The following is a 6000-nucleotide window of genomic DNA, read 5'->3' on the forward strand; positions in this document are numbered from 1 at the left end:
GAAAATTAATTTATATTCTTTTTACTTTTTTAAGAAAAAAAATATGAAAATAATTCTAATTCTTTAGTAAAATCTGATAAGACGATTTACTAATTATGTGTATAAATTTACATACCATTAATAAGAAATAAAACAGAAAGTTGAATAAAAATATTTTTATAGGAAATACATCATTTTCTTACTGATTTCTGACAGAATATTTTTATTTAATTCATTATCTTATATTAAAAACAATAATTTAATAAAAAAATCAATTTATTTCTAAAGAAGTTTTTAATAATTTTTTGTTATCTAAAGAAAAAAAACACCTCTTCACATATTTAATTTTAATAAATCACTTAAAAATATTAATTTTATATGGTTTAAATTTGCATTGATTTAAAAATTTGAAAAAAGTTATTAAACATTCTTATTTTTACTTCTATTGAATATTTCAATACCGAAGAATTACACAATAATCACACACAATAAACCTGTAAAAGCCGGAACTCGACGAGACTATCTCTTTATTTCGTGTCTCACAGGTTTTCTGCCATTGACAGGATATAGTCTTACTACCTTTCTACAGCTCTCTATTGCCTATACAAATGTTACGGAAGTGTTTTTTTTTTTTTTTTTTACGATTTACATTTTATTCAAATTGCACTTGTTACAGACGTCTGCATACACTGAATAGATTTTACAAACAAATAAATGGGCAAAATTCACTTTTTAATAAAACATTTAAACGTTTGCTTAGCTGTCTTTAGTTTTTTAATGAAGTTATTTAAACGAATTTCTATATCCGTGGCCTGAAAAAATCTTCTTTAGCTTTTTCAAATTCCTTCAAAGCCTTTATATGATTGAGAACTTTGTATTTGATTTAAAGCCTTAGGTTCTTCTGTTAGCTAGTCTTTTTCTTCATAGTCGTCGTCTTATTTGTTTGTCCACAATTTCGTAAAGTTTTTTGCCATTAATTTCTGTGAAAAAAATACACAAGCACAGAAGAACGACGCAAAAGAAAATGGAAGACAAGCTTTTCAGCGTGCTTTGAAACTCTCTCTATCGAAAAATAATTTCTTTCCTGATAGATGGAACTGCACTAGAATTATAGAACACGAATTTCCGGCTTCTGCGTCTATACTTCCCTGTATTTGTGTTGAAATATCACGAATCTTTCACTCCGTTCGCGTCTCACAGGTTCCGGCATTCACAGAATATTTTTTAGGTTAATACAATCGTTTTACTGAAAAATATTTGAATTTTTTACTTCTGGAAGATTTCTGTCTTACTCAGGTTCCGCTTTCGAAGGTTTTACTGTATTTTCCAAATTGTGAAAAAACAATTAATATTAATTACATCTTAAGTGTATTATATAATTGCTAAAATGGATTAATAGAGTTGCTGATATACATTAGAGAAAGCAAGAAAAATGAAAAAAATAAAATATAGCTAATGTTCGTTAATACGGCACTATATAATCCGGAATTCTTCAAAAAGTAGCTGATAATTCGGAATTATTCGATAATAATCCGGCATACTAGTATGTCGCAAATTAGGAATTTGTTTAGACATATGATGTAAAAATCAATATTACAATATATGAACATGAATCATTGTGAATGCTGATGTTGTGCAATAATGTGCTAATTAACGTTTTTGCAGGTTTATCAATTAATCTTAACACAAGCTAGTATGGACTGTATCATCTTCAGACTGATTAAACAGCGTGCGTAAACAAATCAGAAGCACATAGAAGCGTGCACTAGTTGAAATGTAAAGCAATGTTTGCGACATTACTATACATTGAAGTATGAGTATCAGAAGTACAATGCATTTAGCCTATCGAATTCTACAAAAACACAAAAAATTCGATAATTCGGTACCACTTGGTCTCACAGATGCCGAATTGACGAACTTCCGTATTAAGCAATGAATATTTAATAATTTAAAAAGAAAGACAGTACGTTACAAATAAAAATAAAAGCATATTCCATTGTATATTTACTTTGATTTTCTTTATCCAAACCACTTTAGTAAACGAAATAAATTTACTAAGTTTTTACTGATCTTATCAAAGGTTACAATTCTATTATTTATATTTTATTCTACGAATTACAAACAATTTGTTTATTTTACTGATTAATACTTTTAAAGCTCAAAACTTTTATTTTTAAATGAGAAAAAAGTGGAATTGAACAATGGTAAATTACTAACACTTCCTCACACGAAGACTAGTTATAATGTAAATTTTTAATTAGAATAATATCATTTTATTTTTAATTTATTTCATAAATAATATATAAAGAATTTGCAAATTCAAATAAATAAATTTCGGCCATTTGGCAATTTATTTGATTGAAGTTATTCAAACAAAAATAATTTTAGAAGAGGTAGAAAAATATCGAAAATGATGCCTTCAATAGTATTAAACAATATTAAAGTTATTAAATTAAATTATTTATTAAATATGGCTATAAGAATGTTTACTTTTATTTTTATTAAATTAAAATCTTAAGCGTTTTTATGTAATAATTTAGCTCATTTCTCTAATGACTACATTCCTAAGTAAGTAAAGATCATATTTGAATTTTTTACACAAGTTATCATTCATAATAGAATGATAAGTTTCGTAAAAGTTCAGAGTAAAATTCAGAAAGCGATTACTATTGTATTAAACAGAAAAAAATCTTATCTACTTTTCATTAGAGAAATACCAAGGCTATAATAAATACACTATTGAAAGATGTAAAAATATGCATAGAATCACATACGGTATTAATAAATATATTCTCATTAAGATGAAAATGTTAAAAAGATAAATAATTAAAATATATAATCACTTAAGAAAGCGACGTTACAATAAAGAAATGAAAACTATAATCTACGTAATATAGATTTTATTTATTTTACAAAGATGTTAGTATTGTAGATATACTTCTAGAAGTGTTGATATAAAAGTAAAACTTCATAGAAAAGTAATGAGTACAATCATTGACAGAAAAGTCACACAACCAACTAGAATTGTCTGATTACTGCCAAACTGGGCATACACCTTTGTCTCACGTCAAACAGGTGTGTAAATGATTACAGTTGTAGACTGATCACACGTCAGGTAGTTATTTAAAACTGCTATCCTAGTATCCTATAAACTAAATAAACTAAAGGTAAATAATTTATTTTTATTTAAAAATATGAAAAAAAAAATGTTTTTAGCAACGTAGAAATTTCGAAAATTCCAATATTTTTTTCAGGAGACTGAATAACATCCACATCTAGTAAGTAGAAATAAAATATAATAAAACATTTAGAAATCAAAAGGGAATTGGTCAAATGTTTGACTTTATTCTATTGTCACTATAAATCTATCCTTAAGCACGACTTGAAGAAGTAAAAAGCTCGTCAACCGTCTAAAGATGAACGGATATAAAATTTGATTTAGGAATAGTTTCGTTATAGTCTTAATCAGAAGTTTGCTGACAAACTTTGAAGTTTTCAATAAACTCAGATAATTGGAATTGAATCTACTTATTATCCACTACATTCTTTTTAAAATATCAATAAAATGAACAGACTTTCAAGTTATTTACAACCATTTTGTTCTCAAAAAATTAAATAATATTCTGCGATTATATTGTAAAACCAATTAATTTTTCGTCGTTATCATAATGATAAAAAGAAACCTGTTTAATTTGGATTAGAAAAAGATTTATAGCTTTGTTTTTGAAGAATTTTCTATAGCAGAAAAACTATATAAAATCACGTAATGAGTCAAAATGATTTTAAAATTTTATATACATTTTAATTTAGTCAAGACTGGATTATAAAAGTTATTAATGTTAATTTGTAAAATATGATAAATTCTTTGTTAATTATCAGTTAAAAAGAATTAAAAGAATTAAAGAGAAAGAAACAGCTCGGTTAGAAGGTTACCCTTATTTATTTTTATTTTTGGCTACTCACGCCCCGAGGGCATTAAAAAGGCCTTTTTCCCCATACCGATGGTGGATTTGTCCAGCCCTACAATGGAGACGGGCGGCTGGTAAAAAATGTATTTGCTGGGTCCCAGAGCAAATAGAGCAAACTCTTAAAACAGCTATACGATTGGGACTTGAGTGGCGACATTCTTTTCAAGTGTATTAAGAGTTTGTATTGAATAACGTGAAATGAGAAAAAAGACAGTAGAGATGTTAATATCATAAAAGAATATTAACGTATTTTTAAGTATTTAGACGATATTAATTAGTTATTTGATATATTTTTCTTTCTTCATCCAGTTTTATATTATTGTTTTATTAAACTAAATTTTCCATTTGATACGAGAATTAATTTTCTATTAGGACTACAATTTGAAAAAATTTAGACCTATAAATTCCCACTTTCGCCCGTCTGCCTGTCTGTTTTAATCTCGAGAATGGGGTTAGATAGATGAAAGTCGAGACCAATTATAAAAAGCTTAGGGCAAGAAGCCCCAATTAACTGTATACGAACATTCGATGCAAACTAGAAGTCATGTTATTTCAGTTCAAAAATTCCCCCGAAAGGAGTTACATAGATGACCGGCACGACTCGATTGATAAAGAAAAAGTATAATGTACAGGCACAAGACACTACTAATTTGATGGTTGAGACCATATATTTTAAATTAAACAAATTAATAAATATGATTAAAAATTGCATTCCGGCATTTCGACGATGTTACAATAAAATGCTCGTCATGATTGATTTTTATATATATGTATAAGGAAAACCAGGGCAGATGAAGGTTTTAAGGGTTATAAAATAGTAAAGGATTGGTTGAAAATGAACAAGTTTATTTTTTAAGTACTTGACAACATAATATTTCTTTTAAAACTACCAAAAAGTAAGCACATAAATTGTTATTAATGATACAAAAAACGTGCAATTTGATCCGTTCTGCACTTATTTTTTATTACTTAAAAATAACTAATGATAAAATTAAATTGTTCTTTAGTTTATTTTGCTTTATGTAAATATAATTTGTCAAAATTAGCTGTATCGCGCATGAAATACTTGCTTGAAAAAAAATTCATAAAATTAAGTAAAAATTATTTATGTATTTATTTATTTTCTTAATTAACAGAAAATTCACAAATGAGAAAAATAGCATCTTCATCGTTACTCTGTCTACTCCAGCAATGAATTATGAGACCATTTGAGGCAGTTCTCTGGCAAACGATCCACTCTTCAACTGATACTGCACGGGCTCAGAGATTACGTTTGAACGTTGTTATTCTATGTTAAAAATTAGATTCTCTATAGAATTAAGCTACAATAAAAGTACACGAATCTACACTTCAAAGTACAAAAATATAGAAAATTTCGTTCTGCCTTAGTTTCTCATCTATATTGCAATATTCTAGCAAAACATAAAACATTAATTTAGAAATAATTATCAATTTAAATATAAATACGATGAAATTAATTGAAAATAAGAAGTGATTTTGAAGAATTTTGAACAGACAACAAAATATTTAGGTTGAACTCAGCTGAAAATCCACGATATGTGATGTGACGAATTATTGTATATGCCATTCTTTCAGGAGACTATACGACTGTAGATAATAATATTGAATATATTACATGCCTCTTAATCATTAAATTTTGTTAAAATTAAATCCGATTACTGAAAAATAAGTCCCCAAAATTTAATCACTAATAAATATAAAATATACGCCTATAAGAAATTAATGAGAATTTTTAGCTCTGCTCTTCTTAAAAATTAAGGTTTTAATAATTTATTTATTATAAATAAATATTGCAAAATCTGTTAAATATAAGTAAAATAATTAAAAATTATAAGAATTTCTATGTGAAACACATCATTAAAGTCTAATTTACGATTATAGAGTTTTAAATATTCTTATTTTCTCGCTTTATTAATGGTTAAATCCATATATTTTATAACCTATATTTTATGCATTTCTTATTACATTAACTGTATGATATGAGTGTTGTTTATGTTAAATATATGAAGTGAAATCACCGGAATGTTCTTAT

The sequence above is a fragment of the Centruroides vittatus genome, unplaced genomic scaffold, assembly GCF_030686945.1.
Source record: "Centruroides vittatus isolate TY-2023 unplaced genomic scaffold, ASM3068694v2 contig_970, whole genome shotgun sequence".
Lineage (NCBI taxonomy): Eukaryota > Metazoa > Arthropoda > Arachnida > Scorpiones > Buthidae > Centruroides > Centruroides vittatus.